Here is a 20228-nt window from a genome sequence, read left to right on the forward strand (position 1 = left end):
ACCAGGGCAGACTTCATGAAGGTTAAGCACATTATTTTGGGAACCAAACTTCACTGGTTTGACCATGGTGGGCTAAGATCAGTTGGACAAAGACTATTAGAAAAATCTGGAAGAGGATTTCTTTCATTTCTGTAGAGAGAAATATAAAAATCTATAAAAGTGGAGAGTTTCTACCTTACCAGAGGCAGGAGTTTCCACCTCTTATTTTGTTTTTGTCTTTTTCTGTAGTCTTAATGGCCCCTCACGGAGTCCCATGGGCTTTAACAATAAACCTCAGGCCTTGGCATTTGCTGCATATCATTGTTTAACTTGAAAGACTCTTCACTGGGACTTTGCCTGCTTATCTGTTGCTTTTTGTGCTGTCTCCTGCCACCGAGAGATAGAAGGAAACATTGTTCAACTAGAAGACTTCCCTTCCAATTCCAGCTTCCAGCAAAAAAACAAAGGACCAGAAAGGTGACTGCTGCCTCTAGGGAGGGACTGCTACCCCAGTCTGGCAGAATTACAACTGTCCACCTGAATTTGAGTGTGATCAAGCTTCCATTTTAACCTCCCCTCTCTCTGTTGCTTTGTGTGTCTGCTTAGGTACAGAAGTTGAGCTATCAAAACAGCTGCAGCAGGTGAGAAACCTTGAGCTAGGCTGGTCCAAATGTACTCAGGTAATGAATTAAAGAGAGCAGCTGTTGATGCATTTAACAAGGCAGATAAGAGCTTTGTATTTTTCATGTTATTAAGTCTAGGAAAGAATTTATAACATAGAACTGTCTGCCTGGGCTAGTTTCATTTTCACTGTAACAGCCAAAGTGGCATTCCTTGGCCTTAGATCTGGGTAAAAAACTAGCTGTCAAATATCTGTACTGAACTATATGCTGCCATGGCTGCATTACTAACACCACTGGAGATGACATCTTAAAGCCAAATGGAATATGCCTCATGAACTCTTTTTCATGTCCTCAGCCTACCTTGTCCTTGCTCCATAGAGGATGCAGGGCTACAGGTCCATACAAATGGCAGTTTCAGTGCCCCCTGCTCCAGTACTTTTAGGTTTAGCAGCAGGGTTCCAGCTTCCCCAGTACTCCTTCCAACCCTCCCTTCAGCCCATGGCACATCCCTACGGGGAGGTAGGCACACAACATTTGCTCATCCCACAGCACACATATGATATTCTCTGTGCAGATATGGAAGGTCAAGGCAGGCAGCACAAAGCCATTTGGCACACAGGACAGTTCGTATTTCCACTGTTTAAAAAAATGGGTTGTAGACATACCTGTGGTTTGGGTAGTGAGGCAGATCTATGTCATGTCTCATTATTATCAGACAGTAACAAATTATTCTGAAGTTTCTATCATGGGGAGTTACATCACCTGATCAGATCAGAGCACCATCGGTGTAATCCACAAGCCCAGTAGACCAGGCTGCTCTATTTTTGTGTTTATCTCTCATTCTCTGATGCAAGAACTTCCTGTAACAAGAATGTTCATCTAAGACATGTGGTACCCAGCTCTTTTTCCATGTTTTGCACTTAGGGCACGTTCCTTGTAACTGAACTGCTGATCTCAAAGCAACAAAGACATACGGATGCATCCAACAACTCCATCCACACCCTTTCTGCCTGTCCAGTTGTACCGATGATTCCACCAACCTGGCTCAGACTCAGAAGTCATAATTTGCATTACTTACTTTTGTTATTCCTACCCACATCACACAAAGAGCTCAGTGTACATCAGCATATCAAGATGCTTCTGGGGCCTTATTCCTCCAGAGGCCAGCATGGCAATTCAGGTGAGAAATCACTGTGCTGAAGCCAGCTGGGTAGAGCAGAGCTATAAAGAAAATTAGACTTGTTCTCCTTCTGCATTAATTGCTGAGGTACACTGGGTATTTTATGTTATGCCTTTAGACACGTGCCATGATATTTGAGTTAAAAGTCTTCTTTCTTCTATTTTGTCTATTTTAGACCTCTCTCTGAGTTTTACACCTTCAAACTGCCATACAGATACTAATGTGCATTGTATGTTTGCATCCTAAAGGCCAATAAGGAATAAGGACACCTGACCAATATGGTACTCTCTGTCCTGTCTCTTTTGGCTTTTGGACAAGAAGAGCTACTTTGAGGTAGCAGAAGAAAGCACAGCAAGGATTTTTAAAATCAGGCTGAATGCACAAATGATTAGAATGCTTTCAGGTGGCACTTCAGCATGTAAGAGTTGAATTGATTTTCTTTAGTTTAGCCATTCAAGTCACAAAATGGGTTAAATACAAATGTAATAATTTTACGGTGTATCCACTAGATGGTAGCCTATCCTTATCCTTGCCATTTACCAATTCCATAAAGACATTTTATACAATGACCAATGATCCATTGCATCTCAAGAAATCTCATTGTCTATACTGCTGCTCTCAAGAAGATACTTGCCTGGTGGAATGCAGCACATGAGCAGGGAAATGCACCTCATACAAATTCCTTCTTCTCAGAAATGCATTTGCCCACAGTCCCAGTTCAGATCTGGTGCAGGTTTTAGTGACTCTTAGGAAGTATCCAAGCAAACTACATGATGCTGGCATCTGCAGTTACATTTCTGTTATTTCACATTCCAAGCAGACATTCACATTGGTCAACAATGGTGTTCCTGCTTACACTGGTACCTAAAATTATGATATCTTCTAATCTTAAGAAGGCTTATCTAGGGCATGATTAGCTTCTTGCCAAAGGTCAGATTCTGTACAGAAAGTCTAAGTGGTTTTTCTGCATAACATTTTGGAAAGAGATAATCAATAGTGGGTCAATGTATAAGTCTTCCTCTGAGCCTTCCTGAAAAAAGATCAGGATGATCATGAATTTTTGTGCCTTCTAAGCAAATTGCATTTCTTTGATCTATTTTTTGCCTAATACATATAAGAAAGGAGAGAGAGAAAGGGAGAAACATACATTATTAAGAAGTATCATCCCTCTTCACAATGGTATCTGTGTACCAACAAAGATAAATACAATCACCGAGGACTTTAAAAGAGAATTGAAAACAAAAATTGCAGTATTTTGTGCTGTGTGTGGCATAAACTGGTTGAAATAAAAGCATGCCACACAGCAGCTTTTCTGCTGTGCATGCCTATAATCTCTGTCCTTGCAGTGCTGCCGGGTAGGAGGGCACAGAGAGCAGCAGGTGTTTGACAGACATTTCACTTTAATGGCATTATATCAACATGCCACAAAATGTCATAGTTGCCTTTAATTAGCTGCATAAGCATTTTATGCTCCTATATATATATATACAATATATATGTAAAAATATAAATATATTTCCAGCAATTCCACTCCAAGCTGGTTTCACCACCTGTAAGGGACTCCAGATGTGTCTGAAGATCAGTAGTCACCAAGGCAGTTGACAGACACTGAGGTTGAAGGCATTCAGGTGAAAACCTGGGACAGGAGACATCTCAAAGAGCCAGCGTGAGCCCTGGCTTCTGTCCAACATGGGGAGGTGACCATCAGCCATTACAGTGTGGCACAGATTGCAGGCTATTCTTAGCCTCAAAAACACACTGACTCTATACAAGGGTATTTCCAGTGCTTTTATGTCATGAACTACTCTACTAAAACTTTTTAAAAAAATAATAAAATTAACACAAGCCTGGTTGGCAGGATTCCTGCGTGCAGATCTGGAAGTACATTTACACCCTAAATTGTTTTTACTCAGCAACTGAAAATGCTTCCCTAGTTTCTGCATCTCATTTGTATGATACACGGCAGTTAATAGAACACTTAGGAGAGTTATTAAAAATGCTCATTCCATACCATCTTTGCCATTTTTATATTATACCGAGGGGAGTGAAGCGCACTAATGCAATACTAAAGCCCTTCAGAGTTCTTACTACTGTACTTTTCCTGCTTGGTTCATGTACCATGAGTTCATATAATGTGATCTGAAGGAAAAGGGAGGAAATATTAAAAGTCTCCTCTGACTTACATTTGTGCTTGGTCATTCAGTCAAGACCAGGTAGAAAGGAAGCTGACCAGAAGCACGTGGCATTTTTCAGCCTATCTTCAATCCATTATCACAGAGGAGCCATCAGCATCGCTGATATTCTCAGCTTTGGGCAGCCCTGGGCCTACATCGGAGCTGGCTGGAGCTGGATCTGCCCCTCATGGCAGCAGCTCCTGGTCTCATCTCACAGAAGCCAGTCCTGCAGCTGCCCTGCTACCAAAACATTGCCACACAAACCAAATACATTTATTTCTTCATCACATCAAAAAAACCACAACATACCTCTACATTTGGGATTGTTATAGTGGCTAGCCCTACCAGACTAAAAAGATGCCTAGTTCTTCTCCTCTGATGCAGGTCTTATTGCTATTGCTGGATAATTCACAGTCTGGAGGACTGTCTCCTTCATATACTACATCCCTTGCTAGACATATCAAAATCCCAGATGAAATAAAATGGAGAAATGCAGCCAATTGCAAAATGTGCTCATCAGTTGTTAAATTTTAAGTGCTAATATCTGACACAAGAAAATGGAGGGCTGTGTAGTGTGATCTCAGGCATTTTGTACTGGCGCAGGAAGAATGCAAACACGCTGATGTTTAAGGAGAAGTCCCCGAGCAGTACTGTTGATCATTTAATGTAAAGATCTGCTTAGAATTTAATTGCCATTAAATGAAAAATAGGTGAGCACTATCCTGATTTTTAAAGAGAGAAAAAGAAAGTAGAGATTACACAGTCCCACAATAAGCATCAATAATCCTCATGCTGCAGCTACAGCATTTTATACACCCAGTTTTGGAAAGGATACAGCAGAGCCAGGAAACAAGATGAATAGGAGCCTGATATCATTTCGGTATGAAAGAAACCAAAGAGAATGGGACAGTTTAGCACAGAGAGATGAATGGAAACAGGCAAACTGCTGTACTTAGTGTGTTACAAAGCAGGACAATGAGATGCTCATAGTTATCACAGACTACATTGAATTATTCTGAAAGCCCGGGAAAAGTAAATACCTTCTACATACCCTGCAACTAGTCTTGTTGTATCAGATAATGTCAATCTTAAGCCCCAGTATGATCCAAAAGAAGATGCTTCAGAAAGTCCAGCTCCTGATCTGAATCTGAATTTTATAGCTAGAGTGAGCTTCAATGTATCTGTTAAAAAGTATTACCTTGTCAAAAAGAGAATATATGTTGCAGAAATAAGCATTCACAAATGACATCTGTATTTCATGTTTGTCTGCTTCCCTGCACTATACATGAAGGTCACAGTTCCCACTTAACATGGCAACACTTATCAAAGTCTGGAAAGAGAATGCCATTTTGAAGGAAACATTTTCTCTCTTGACAGTAACAGCAGCTATAGAGCAAGCTGTAAATAGTTCAAGACTTATTTCCCTGAGAAGGTCCTTAGGAGCAGAACCTGTTTTTTAAATTTATATCCTATTTAATCCAAAATAGAAGGGTCAGCAAGGCCTAAATCCCAGTGCTTATGCCAACCCTGATAAGCTGGAGCAGCAGTAGCAGCAGTGTAGGGCGGATGGCTGCGTCCCCGTGCTCAGTGGATGCCACTGGTCACACCCAGCAGAACCCACATCAACAAAAATATTAATGTTTTTAAGACAGAAGGCCAGTCCCCCTTCCTCGTGTGACCTTCCACCCCAGTGCTGGTGTGCTGGCAGGACTGCACAGGAACATCTTCCTAGCAGAGTAAACTGCCAAAGATGGAATGCAGCCAGTGGCTTGGATTAGTGATCGACACAGTGGGGCAAAAGCAAATCCCCAGGGCAGACAAGCCCCAGCTGAGGTATATGAGGCATTCAAACTGGAGCAGGATGTTTTATTGATAAGGCAGGTCAGTCAGCTTGAAATTGATTTTGATTTGTGCTCTCTTAAAACACTTCACATTCAGACAGGTGTTAGCTCCATAACCAGAAGGTAAGTTTCATTTAATAAAAATAATTTGCAAAATATTTTCCTCCAACATGAAAACTTGAAAGAAACTAATTTCTATGCTGGTCCTTAGATATAGAAGCTTTCACCAGTTGTTCATATAGTATGAAGGGCAAATATTCCAGCATCACTGCCAGGAGGATTTTTAAGGTAGCTTTTGATCCTTGGGGGGGCTAATGATCATTAAATAATGACATATAAACCCAAACCACATTGTGCTGGATAATCTTTCTGCAACCAGGCAGTTACATCCACATAACATAGTGATGTGACTCATTGATTACATTATAGGCTAAGCCACAGCTATTTAATTAATTTCTGTTGAGGTCTACTGGGTAATTTGCTGAGGAGTGCTCTGCAGGAAGAACTCTGGCAGCTACTATATGTTGACTTCAGGGCTGATAACTCTGATAGTGACCAGCAGCAGCTCTCCAGGAGGCTGGGATGATGTGAGAAGATACAAGATTTCTTCAGGACATCTCATGTCTTGGGGCAGTCTGGGAGGGGTTTACTCATGGGCCAAACCAAGGTGAAAATCTGCTGCTGGGTATCTCTGGTTTCAGCACTCACATCTTCTGCCTCCAGTGGTTCCTCACATTCCCTGCCAGTCTGTTTCTCTTCACATGCTTTCCTCACTTCCTGTTCCCACCAAAGTGTGGAAGTGCTACTCCACCCAGCACCTTGTTATGTACATTCCCATGCTGGAGGTGAGGATGTGCTGCCCTATAATGAAGGTCCCTAAGCATGGGCAAGTGCCTTCATTATTGATTACAGTAAGATTTATTAACCAAAGTTGTCCAAAAAAATCCATGCAGGGCTTTTGTGCTGCAACCATTTGTGCCAAAATCCCGCCTTTGGATCATCCAGTCACAGCCTCTCAGCTCCTTCAAACTTTTCAGGAGATTTCATTAGAATTGTCTACATCTTTGGTTTTAATTTTGTTAGGAGCCTTGAAGGGCTGCCCTTGAGCACTGTACTCTTGACAGAGCTGAGCAGCTTGGCACCAGTTTCATGCATCCTCCTGGCTTTTTCTCATGGAGCAGATGTCCATCCCCACCTCACCTTTCTGTGTGACTCAACTTAAAATTGGTCTGCGTGCCAGTCAGCAAGGTGAACACTACATAAAGGCCACTCAAAGAGCAGTGTGGTTAGTAAGGGTACCTGTGCCACCCTGTGCTACTTTTCCAAGATGTTATCACAGGGAGACAGAGGAGTAATCTATCCCTTCCTCTGCTGGAGAAACCTTGGAAGCAGCCTGGAAACAACTATGTGATGGCAGAGGGATGGAGGACAGGAGAACTCTTTTCCTGTTGGGAAAGTTGTCTCAGTGTGGGGTAACTGTGTATGAAAGAGGTCTCAGAGGGAAAGAAAATCATGATTTTAGGTATCATTCAGTGAAGGATTGCTTTGAATTCAGGATGTTCTTCCAGCAAAAAAACTCACTAGTTGAATGTTTGGGTAAGGTGCATCCTGTGCAAAAGACAACATTCACTGCAGGATGGAGAAGGAAGAGATATACACAGCACCATGCATCCAAGGAAATAGTAGACATTGTCCCCAGGGATCTGAGCAGGACAGTGTCTGTGCTGCACAAGAGGGAGGAGGTTTTCACTGGTCTTTAGAGAGGTTCCAGTGCTCCATTGTAGGGGACAGTTGAGGATTTGGACCTGTTACTGTGTGGTTGTTTGTTTGTTGTTGGTTTTTTTGTTGGGTTTTTTTTGTGGCACAAAGTAGAGTTCCTACATCCTGGAGGGGGTTGGACACCACCCTGGCACCTCTTGAACAGTGAACAGCTCTGCTGGGCCACTGCTAACCCCATTCTGCCCCTGGGGCAGCGTGGGACACCAAACTCAGGGCTGCACACCTAATCCAGACCTAAGGACTGGGAGTGCTAAGGAAAAGAGTGTTACTGGAGTGAGAGCTCTGCTGTGCTGGCCCAGCAGGAGCTCAGCTGCTTTGAGCCCTCCCTGGGAGATATTTAGATGCTAAAAACACCTACTATCACAGGTTCTGAAAATTGATGTTTGGGCTGAAAGCTGTGTGCTTGAATCCTGAGGAGCCTCCCATGTCCTGGACTTCCAGAAAGTCTGGGGTGGAGCTGGGGATTTATTGTGAATTGCAAGCTGGAGTGACTGAACCATTTTTCTTCCTTCTTAACTCACTGGAGACAAGAGTTTCAGACTGTTGTCATTTAAGTGTTTCAGACTCTTGTCATTGTCAAATGAGTTTCAGACTTGTCATTTAGTGCTCAGGCAGCCCTTGAGTTGTCGTAGATTTAATTCAGGTGCACCAATAGTCCACAGAATAAATTGCATCAAACATCTAGGGCTACTGAGGGAAAGTAGCTGCTGATTTTTCATGGTTTTATACATGAAGAAAGATACAAAATTACAAAGAAAAAAAATTGGTAAAGCTTTTTTTCCCATTCTTTAGGAGGAAAAAAAAAGGTCAATTTTTATCTGTCAAGTGTTCCTTCTTGATTTTTAATGTGATTTTAAATGGATTATGCAGACTTCATCCCAGGCATGCAATAATTCCTCTGTCAATGAACAACTTACAGCCAGGGCATTTAATCAGGAACTTTTCACATATGTTCACTTTCAAGTACATAAATAAATAATCTCAGAAGCAGTAGAACTCAGTATTCGTAGCCGAAATACACTTGCATATTTCTGAAGTTTACAGTCCCATTGCCAGAGCAAGAGAGTGTGAAACATTTTAAAGTGGCTGAGAAATACTGAATTGGTTGGAAAAGCTGCCTCTCCCTCCTTGGTACCAGCTCGTGCTGTGACAGCATCCAGCAGAGCTTGGCCTTGGTACTAGAATGACATTAAAATGTGATTGCTACAAAGGTGACCAGCTTGACATGTGGACTTACATTGTGGGGATTTTTTTCCTCAGGACATGAAAGAAAAGGGGAACTCTTAAGTGAAGCAAGCTGAAATGAAGAGGCCATGGTCATGGTCTAGGCCAGCTTGGAAGAAAGAACATGGCTAAAAGCCATGTGGTATGAGAGGCCTTCTTTTATATTCACTTATCACCAGCTACATAATGACTAGTTAAATCCTCATGGGGGAAACGAGCACATAGATTTTTTCTTTTTTTTTTCTGGCAGCTGAAGTGAAATTTTATTGATTTGACAGCTTTTCAGATAAATCACATACAGATCTAGAATGCAAGATGTCCGTGACAAAAACTACAGTTTGAAAGAAACTCAAACAACTCCATCAATAGCAACTGATAGAGCTGAATATCCAGAGGGAATGTATAAAGTGATAAAAAGCTTTTGGGGGAGCAGGTGGAGGCTGGGTCAGAAAATTGCAAGATTGCCTGTAAGGAACATGTGATAAATGTAGATTTCAAAATGCCTCTGAATTTGATTGTGCACAGAAGTCAGCTGAAACAAAGAATTGGAGCATTTCTACAATTTAAAGATTTTATTTCAGCAACAAGTATTTGCTTGTTTGTTCAAACGGGAGAAGAGGAAGGGCACAAGATTGCCTATAAATATTTGGAAGAGAGTCTTAAAATACGTTCTGGGGTGTCAGTATGGAGATTTGTAAGTTTTGTATAATACTGTGGCAGGCCCGGTCAAGGAGAGGCACAGGGGGATGGAGAAAATAGGTCCTATATGGAAGAGATTACACTGACCAGCTGGGTTTGGGACTCCTTTTTCCTTTGCTATTTGGCCTCATAATGTCTATAAATGCATAAACCAGTTCCACTGTTGCTATTATCAGAACAGTACCATAATTTACTCTTTGATCTGCAATTCTCACTTCATGATGCTCCAAGAAATAGTGCTGAGGTGGAGCAGCAGGCGGAGTCTCTCACAGAGTGCTTCCACCCTGGAGCAGGAGGTGCGTGACTGGGAGCCAGAGCCAGCTCCTCCATCTGCTCCCCAGGGCAGACAGTTTAAACAGACCTTGTGTATGAAAACGAACAACAGTTTTAGGAAGCTGAAAGTAGATCATGTCTCTCGGTTCATTAGCTCTAGTCCACAGCTCCCTCAAATACTACTGCCTGAAAAGCCCTTCCAGAAGCTTATCAAATGCCATCTTCCAGTTTGGTAGGATGTTTTACTTCATTGTTAAAGAGCTGATCCAGGACCTATTTTTACTAAAACCCTTTTTTTGTATGTGTATGTGCTTAACTCCCTCCCAGCTTTCATTTTCGGAGCATGAGAAAGTCAAAATCTTCCAGTCTTTTCTATTGCAAAGAGCTCCCACACTCTTCATGCCATCATAGCACCAGTTCACAAAGTGTTTTTTAGGCTAAGTTCATCCTCCTAGAGCTGGGATGACCCAAAATGTGTGCAACATTGCAGTTTAAAACCCTTTCACTATTTATAAGAACTTGTTAATAAATAGCAGTTTACCCACCTGATGATTTGATGGGGAAGACAAGATATGCTTTCAGCTCCCAAAGGCTCTTGAGTCATTTCTTGCTCTAAAAAACACAACCAAGAATATATGGCAAGACCATTGGTGTGTAAATAATTACAACACCCTCACTGCTGAGCCTTTGAGTTTGCATTTTTGGTTAGGCTGATTGCTCATTGAAAAGGGAATATATGGACTTATTTCTGGAGAGGTAATGTATTCAATGACAGTTCTGAACTCATGGATACTTTCCCTTGATCTCTTTTTAGTTTAACCTTTAGTTTTAGTAAACAGATGGGTTTTCTATTACGATCATGTTTGATTATCTGTCAATATATGCATTGGACAGTTTGTTCAATGGTATGCTGACCATGGAAAACTATTAATTATGTCCATATTTTTTAGGATAATATTAATTAGCCTTCTTGGTAAATTAAGATCTGTCCAGTAGTGCCACACTGACACTGTCTCAAACGTAGTATTAACTTACAAGTGATAACAAAGAAATGCTGTCCATCTAGTGTGTGGTCTCTAAGCAGGGAACCAGAAAACAAACTATTCCAAGCTTGCTTGCTCATGATACAAATGATGCTTTTACCCTTCAGTTGCTTCTTCATGTGTATTCTCTTCTTGCTTTCTTTCCTTGCATTTTGAGATGACTGGGGCAAAACAAATGAAACCAGCAAGTAATTTGGCCCAACAGCTGTTTAACTGTAGGGCAAAACTGTCAGTACTGGGACACAAGAGCCACACTATTCATCTCTCATTTTATGTAGCACATTTTGTTCTGTCTACATTTTGGTTTAGTCTGATTCAAAGCACTAAAAATACTAAGATCTGGCACAAGCCACAGTTTCTCCTTTTCAATCTGCAACAATTCCCCTTTTCTCTAAAAATATGCAGTTAGACATTTTTACAATTTTCTGCCAAACATTTTGTTATTTTAGATTGAGGTTTTTCATGAGTAAATAATTTGGGGCACATCAGGCTTCTCCTTCTTCCTTCTTGAAATACTGTGGAAGCTTGTTGACATTTTGGAGCAAAGTAGCAGAAAGTGTTGAGCGACAGTAGCTTATTCCACATATTTTACTTAATTTACTTGAACTCTTCCCATGGATTTGTTCACTTAATTGGTAACATATGAATGTATCTTATTAGACATTTGCTTTCTGCTATTAGGTATGGAATACTTTTTGACAGCCACTGTCGCACAGGGTAATGTTTGTATAGAGTAAATGGAGGCCTAGCAATTGCGTATCATCCTCTACCCCAGAGAAACAAAAAATGATGATTCCTGATGCACACAGATGCTTTTTATCTTCAGGGAAATACCAAGCAACTCTCTTTGCACCAGCCTCTGATGCTGTTCATGTTCATAATTACTATATGTTTTCATAATAGCATATTAAGTTTTTTTCTTCTTTATTAGCATTTTCATTAGCCTTTGTTTACTTCCTAAAATGAACCCAAGTTCATTTTAGTTTGCTTCCTTGCTTTCTTAACTTTTTCTCATACTAATAATTACCAGCAAGTTTCTTTATTTTAGGCTGGAATATTAACAGCCTTAAGCTAAGTTCTCTTTAGAGCTGGAACCCGTTTAAGCAGGTCCTGCACTTGGCCCTCAACAGCCCCATGACACATTGCTACAGGCTGGGGAAAGAGTGGCTGGAAAGCTGGCAGCCAGAAAGGACCTGGGGATGATGGTCAACAGGCAGCTGAACAAGAGCCAGCTGTGCCTGGGTGGCCAAGAATGCCAATGGCATCCTGGCCTGTATCAGGAATAGTGTGGCCAGCAGGACCAGGGCAGTGATTGTCCCCCTGTACTCATCACGGCTGAGGCCACCTTGAATCCTGTGTTCAGTTTTGGACCCCTAACTACAAGAAAGATATTGAGATGTTGGAGTGTGTCCAGAGAAGGCACTGGACCTGGTGGAGGGTTTGGTGTACAAGTCTAATGAGGACAGGCTGAGGGAGCTGGATTTGTTTTATCTGGAGAAAAGGAGGCTCAGAGGGAACCTTATCACTGTCTACAACCACCTGAAAGGAGGCTGTAGCCAGGTGGGGGGCAGTCTCTTCTCCCATATCACAAGGGAAGAAGAAATGGTCTCAGGTTGTGCCAGGGGAGGTTTGGATTGGATATTAGAAAACAACTTCTTCTCGGGAAGGTTTGTCAAGCACTGGAACAGGTTGTCCAGGGAAGTGTTTGAGTAATCATGCCTGGATGCACTTAAAAGACATGTAGACATAGCACTTGGGAACTTGGTTAGGAGGTGGACTTGGCAGTGCTTGGTTAACAATTGGACTTGATGATCTTATAGGTCTTTTCCCAGCCTAAATTATTTTATGATCCAAAGTCTTGGCTGAGTGGTACCACCTGTCTATGAATCTAGAGGGGCCAGAGGTTCAGAGATTGTAGAGTATGTGTGTCATTTACCAGGGTCAGGCACCCAGCAACCCTTTTACCCAGGTAAAAGTTCCTGTACAATCAAGGCAGGGTGTACATGTCCAAAGTTTATATCTGCACAAAAGGCTGTTTGGTCTCAGAATCGTGTCTAGACTTTGTTGTTTAAAAAAGAAAAGTAAAGATTGAAAATAACCTCTTCCTTCTGAGTCATCTAAACGTAGGATGAATGTAAGTAATTTTCTTTACATCGTCAAGATATATCCAGTGGTATATCAGATGTGCCACGCACACACCTTGTGAAAGCCTCAAGAGTTAATGCAAACCCTGGAGCTTACACATGAAAGCAATGGGAACATTCAGAAAGACAATGTTTCAGCCTATCAGTCTTGATAAAGGCCACGATGGGTAAAAATGTCAGCTTTATGTGTGTTCCAGCCACTCTCAATCAATCTACTTTCGTATGTAGGTTACTGAGTGTGTCTTTCCCAAAGCCTTGAAGGTTTTAAATCTTGTGCTCAGAGTGATGCCATTATTTTCATGATAAAATTGATCCAGGCAGACATCAACTTTCATTTTCATGGTACCAGACTGGTGGGATTGTACTTTTCAACTCAATGATTCTAGAAATTCACATTGCAGTGGTGATGTATTAAATTGATTCTCCTTTGCTTTATATATCACTAACACTGCACAGGGAAAGTGATTATTTTTTCCTTTCTGCCCACATTTGGCATGATGTAACTGAATTGCTCAAAACCAAGGAAATTTAATAATCTTTCCACAAGGTCTTACAGTGAATGCAATTAGGGTGTTCTAATTCAACCATTGTATTATTAAATGTGCTGAAATGGATTCAGTGATGAAATTAAATGAGAAAAATTGCATTTTAAGGCCTGATGTGTAGTATGCCTTCCTTGTTTCCTTGTTTATTCCCACATTTGGTTCTGTCCCTTTTTTACTCTTGAAAGTTTTGCCACCTCCTCTGTTGCCCCTACTGCTATCATGTGCTTTATTTGTATCTCATCTTAGGAATGCTTTTTTGTCTCCTCATCTTTTATCACTTCTCTCTTAACACTCACACCTCTTGTTCATCTCAAGCAAGCTTCATATGCAAGTTGTCCTGTCCTTGGCCTCTTCACCAGCAGTAACTTGCCAAATCCTCAAACAGCAGCACAGCCCTGGGCATCACAACAGTGAACTGCAAGACAAAATCACTAAATGTCTTCAGTGTACATGATAAAATGGAAGGAATCCTGCAAGCAGTTAAGAGCATCTGTTCAAGGGAGCAGACACCAGGTTCAAGCACAGTGTTGTCCAGTTTGGTGGTTACTTTTCATGCCAAGCAGCATGCAGAGTGGACGAGGCAGAAAGCAGCTCTCAAGACTATCATAGAAAACCTCTGGACACCTTCAGGCCATCAAACATTTCTGATTTATATCCTTCTGCTTGTTAGACATTGAAATAGCCTTTCCTGTGACATACTCTGACCTTGAAGAATTTATCCACAGATTTAAACCTTCACAGATCCACAGAGAGTCAATCAATGAGTGCTGTCATGTGCAATTCCATTCTATGTTACAGATCCCTTCTCAAAAAAAGGTATTTAATTTAAATTAATTTTGTAATTTAGCAATTAATTCTGTTTTTAAAGTTTAATTTTTCAACTTTCTTGGAGTATTTTATAGACATAAACACCCACCTCCATATTTATATGCTAGTGTCATAGCATCTTCATGCATCCATGATATCTAAAATTATTATCTTTGTTGCAAGGAGAATAGCATTCACCTTAAATCCTTGAGGCATTGAGAACATTTCCAGGGGATGCCTTTCAGTTTCTGCAGAACCCTGCTGCTTCCATCTCTATCAAAGTCTGTGACAGCTCTCCTGAGGATTTTCTTCTGCAGAAACACAGGTGTTAATTCTCAGCAACTCTGCATGTCCAACCTGCTGTGAAAATTACAGAAACTCAGAGCTGTTCTAATTTCTTCTGTGCTTCCCACTGCCTCTGAGGGAGCAGCTCTCCAGTATTGTCCCATTTCTTCTCCCTGTTTCCTTCCCTGATGTCTCTTGGACTTTACAAGGGAAATAGAAGTCATAAGGATGAGTATCTACCAAAACTGGGGAGTCTCGAACACAACAGCCACATCCTACTGTGAAGATCCACTGCCCATAAAGCCCCTCAGCCTAAGCAAGTAAATACGAAGATTCCCTAGAGTAACAGAGTCTCAAGTCCATTTTCTTCATAGAAATAATTGTTTAGTCAGCTCAGGAAAGTGTTGATGTTCAATTCTGAAAGGGTAAGATGGAAAATTCCTTTCCTTATTGAACAATGTTTTAGCTATTTGTGCAGATCTCTTATGCTTGTCTGAAACATAGAGGAAGATTAGAATGCTATAAGCATTTCCCATTTCACTAGCTGTGTACTGGGGTTTCATAGCTAAACTTCTCCAGGCTAAGTCCATCATTTAAATATCACTGAAATATCAAAACAAAACAAAACAAAACAAGCTTTCCTTCCCAGGACCACTAAATTCCTGAAAGACTGTATCCAAACCCATAGTTCCAAAAAGCTTAAATGTGCCCACATTACTGGTTAAAAGTGGAGTTTTTCTCATGTCACTCCCTAAGTCTGGTGGCTGCTTGGGTGCAGAATTATTTGAGTGGGAAGCAATTGCATCAGGGCTGCAGAGAGCATTATCTATTACACTTGAAGCAAGTCCATGGACACTTGAGGCTTTGCAGGCCATTTCAGATTAATATTGTTCAAATTAAGGACTCCCTGCTAATTTATTGGTAGGAATATTTTGATCAATCATATACCAGACTCCATGCTGATGCTTTCAGCACCCACACTCTTCCCATTCTCTAGGATCTCCACCTTTATTTCACTTCTAAACTATCAGTCTTCCTTCTGCTAGTGCTTTCTTTTATCCTGTTTTCCTTCAATTTTTCCTTCCCTTATTCTTTTCTTTCTTAACCTATTGAAACAGAAATTGAGCTAACATGCCATTTACCTCTGCCGTGGCATGTGTGGTCCACATCCCTTCCCAATACTGTATCTGGATTGTTTTTATAGATTTATGGCATGGACTATTCCACTGTCTGGACAGTGTAGCACAATAAGGCCTGATTTTTTAAGTTGCTCCTTGTTATTATAGATAATTATTACTCATAATTAAGAATATTGAAATTTCCAGAACATTCTTTCTTACTAAGCTCTTGATCCAAAGACCACTGAAGCTGGAGGAAGGACTTCTGCTCATGTGAATGGTCCTTACTTTAGACCTGGGCATTCTGGCTGGCATAGCCCAAACTGAGAGCCCAACACTTGAGAAGTTAATGTGTACTAAATCAAATCTTTTGAGGATGAGTCATCACTATAGTCAGCTCTGCTCAGTGACATTTAATAATAATGTTACAGATTTCCCAAAGTAACCTTTTATATCTGCATAAAAATGTAAAGAAGAAAATACTAAACCAGCTTGTTGTATAATGAAGAGGGCAGAAATTGTACAGCTTTTACCACAGTGATTCTTTTGTCTCCTTTCAATTTAACATTCAGAGTTGGTGCTTCTGAAATAGAAAGAAGTTTTCTTAAGGGATAACAACACTGCAGGCCTTGGAATTACACAACTGAATGAGCATATTGAGAAGGCTGCATACATCTCCCAGACAAACACTTCCAAGTAACCACCACTGGTAACCCAACATAGCTCCCCAGCCCATCTCGATGTGAATATGGTTTCCAGAAAGTACTGGCTCATGCAGCACTGTTGCAATAAAAATATGTATTTATAGACTTCTAATAATTTCTCTGCCACAGTTGCAAATTCTGACTTCATTTTTGCACCTCACTAGGGTATTATTTGCTTGTGGAGGAAGTACAGAAATACAAGGAAAAACAACCCATTAAAAAAAAGTCTATTGGATTTCATCACTTGGTGTGTAGCACTTTGTGGCTTTCCAAAGAATGATGTAAAGCATCAAACCACAGTTGTCTCATATATCCTGCAAATTCTGGGATTTCAGATGGTCTTGTAGGTGCTAACTTTTCCCAAAACCATGACCTGCTGTTGGAAGATAAGTTTTGCTGAGTTCCCTGAAGTCAGCTCCACTGGGAGATGGAGCTCATTTGGCATTTTGTGGGTTTTGTGTTGGCTGCTGTGCACAGAAGTCTCTCTGCCTGATCAAATCAAGCTCTGAGAAAAAAGACTTGGGAAAGGCTCTCAAGTATTTTCTATATGAAAGAGCTCAAAAGTGATTTTTTTTTTTTTTTTTTTTTTTTTTTTTTTTTTTTTTTGCCAGCACAGGGAAAAAACATGAGTGGATGAGCACAATGTGGGGAAAGATGTTTTATAGTGCTGAAGTCCTGGAGTCATAATTTAGGATAGCAGTAAGACAAAAATCACAATGATCACAATGAAGCACAGTCTATGAAGTTCATGTGAGCCTGGCTAGATCACTACGTAGTGATCACTACATAGTGATCACCAGACCGCTGTGGATATATTGGTGACTGTAAACAAACATCAGGAGTCCTACAGCTAGGATGGACAAGCTGAAATGCCAGGTTTGAAATGGGAGAACAAAGATGTTCGGTGACCCCTTGTGATGCTATGATACAAAGGAGACTCAGTCAACAAGTTCATTCTGTTTATAAAGTACTAGGGAATACAGGATTAAATAATCACCTTTGAAATAATTTGTGATGTGGCTTGGAATTCCACACACACGTTAAACAGTGCAGATTTTTAGTCTTCCACATCCCACTGGGGAAGGGAGATAAACAAATCTGGGAAAGCACACAATGATCAGATGCTCCCACATGCTGCATCTCTTTGTCAGCTGTAACACAAGGGCTGTTTTTCAGACACGGGAAACAACTCCTCAGATTAGCTAGTTTGACCATGGTTTTAAGTAGGATTTTAAAAGAAGGTTCAAGATGCAGCTGTGACCTTATAATAGTGACTATAACACATTCAGATTCAGTGTCTTTTCAGAGGGAAACATTTCTAAAGATCACACTAAGTAACACTTGATTTTTAAAAGTAGAGCTACAGAAACATCAACAAATAATTTAAAGCAAAATAAAGAGGGTTTCTGTAATATAAAATGTGCTTTTACTGTTGTAGGAGATATCTAAGGATTACACATCAGAGGCTCAAGTTAAATATATATTATTCCAAAAGATTCAAACATGCCAGTGTGGATAAATGTTAGAATAAAGGAGGCTATTATAAGTAAAAAGGCATTTCTCAAAAAAAAAAAAAAAAGGAAAAGGAAATTCAGGCATAGGTGAAGAAACCAGTAAGAATACAAACATTTAAATTTATAATCTAAATGTTATATATATGTATGCTAAAATATACTAATGAAAGCAAGAAAGACTGAGAAGCATCTGCCTCTAGAAAGAGGAAAAAAGAAAGAAAGGGGGAAAAAGCAAAAAGACCTACAAGAAAGTCTGTGGAATCAAAACTCATCAAAGGGAAACACATTGCAAAATCTACCCAACTTATTTGTACTAGTATACACATCAGAAGCTAGAAAGCTCATTCCTCACACCTAGGGAATGAGCTTGAAAAATGCTTTACAAAACAAGTATCAGTGACAATGCTTAAAAAAACTAGGGAAAACTAGTAATTCAAATCGTAACAGATCAGGAGGTAGTTTGGTTTTTTTTTGTTTTAACCCAAAAGCTCTGAAAGAATTCAAATATGAAGTTGATCACCACCAAATTTATCTTGAATCTTGAAACACAGAACTGAAAAATGGCAGCAATGTCACAGTCTTTAGGAAAGCTTTGCAAGGGTGATTTTCAAAAACTACAGACCAGTAAGCCTTACTCTGGCACCAGGAAAATGCCTACAGCCATAGGAAAGAGTGGAATTGACAGACACGGGGCTAAGCCAATTTTGGAAAAAGTCAGTACCTGTTTAGTCTTCCTGAATCTATTTTGGAGAAGGCAATAATCTCACCAGTAAGTGGTGCTCAGTTCACTTAATAGGGTTTATTCATGACTACAAAGTGTGCTCAGACTTCCAGCTCACAAACCCACCAGGCTTTGATGGAAGAGGGGTATCTTTTCTGCTTTCATAGGGCATCACATGAGGATTTCCCAAGGCTCTCAATGACACCCCTGTCTCCACCAAAGCAAATGGGAGTCTTGTTAGAAGCAGGATGAGGCTGGGAGTTTTTAAGCATTTTCTGTTCCGTTTATGCATCTGCAGTGGCACATCTTTCCTCCTTCATTTATAATCTTTCTTGACTTCCTTTTAATGAGTTATTTTTATTTGAATTCTATTTTTCTGTTGCTTATCACCCCAAGTGCCTCTGCAGGAGAGTAGGGCATACTGTTTCCTTTGTAAATTAAGTATTAATTACATGATTAATTATTATTATATGCAGTTCCCTGGAAGGTCTTATAGAAAGACAGTTAAAATGCATAAATTCTCCAAGGTATGTCTGCAGAGTGATTATGGACTTTACGCTTATACAAAGCTATTGATTTTTCTCATGTACTCCAGTCTATAATACCATATTCTGCTCCAAACAGACACTATTTTACTATGCCCTTCCTCTTTATGATCAAGTTTTGTGTAAAACTTTATGGAAAGGGTAAAAAAAAGAAGCTGCACAATTTCTCACATATAGACAGGAATTTGTTTTCTTAAAAAAAACGTGTTCCCTGGGAAATTTTGTTTAATCTTTGTTTTCATTAGTTGCCCTATATTTCCATTTTGCTTTCACACAATGCTGCAATGACATCAATGAACCTTGCAGACAGTGAAAGGATTTGCCCTCATTGGTGAACTCATAAGAAATATTGCAAGTATTTTTAAGCAAGCTCTGCTTTTGCAGTGGTTACCCCACAACAGCAGCTTGGGTCCATGGGGAGGTGACATTCTAATTTATTTCAGAGGCATTTGTGTCTCTTTTGGATTTTTGTGCCTCCTAGTTTTCCTTCAGAAGCTGAAGAGCAGCAGCTGCATGTTGGAGGGTCAGTACAACCCTCCCGGGGCTCAGGGATACCCTGCACTCACCCCACTTCTGGGAGTTCACAGCACTCAGAAGAACGTCCCTCAGAACATTTTCTTCCATTCAGTAAAGCTATGAAGGTAGAGGCTTCTGAAAACCCCAAAAGACAGAGATGAAGTTATTGTCATGGAAATTCAGAGTGAAAGAGGGGTACAGACAACATGGACTGGAGACCCTTCTCCATGGAGCTTCTCCAATTTGGCAGGCCACTGTCCTGAAGACCACAGACACAGAAAATGGGGCTTCCTGCACCAGGAAGGGTTTGCCTGCATCTTCTTTCTGTCTGACTCAGGAACAGTTCTGTTCTTCCTCCTCCTCCTCATGTGATGCTGGTGAGGGGTGATAAATCTGAGTTAAACAGTTCAATTTGAGAGAGAAATTCACATTCTCAGCAGTACTGGAAGTTTATCTATTCCTATCAAACCTCGCTGCTACTGTCATAACAGATGTTCACCAGCAATAATCTAAA

This window comes from Passer montanus, unplaced genomic scaffold, assembly GCF_014805655.1.
Source record: "Passer montanus isolate IOZ18808 unplaced genomic scaffold, ASM1480565v1 scaffold70, whole genome shotgun sequence".
NCBI lineage: Eukaryota > Metazoa > Chordata > Aves > Passeriformes > Passeridae > Passer > Passer montanus.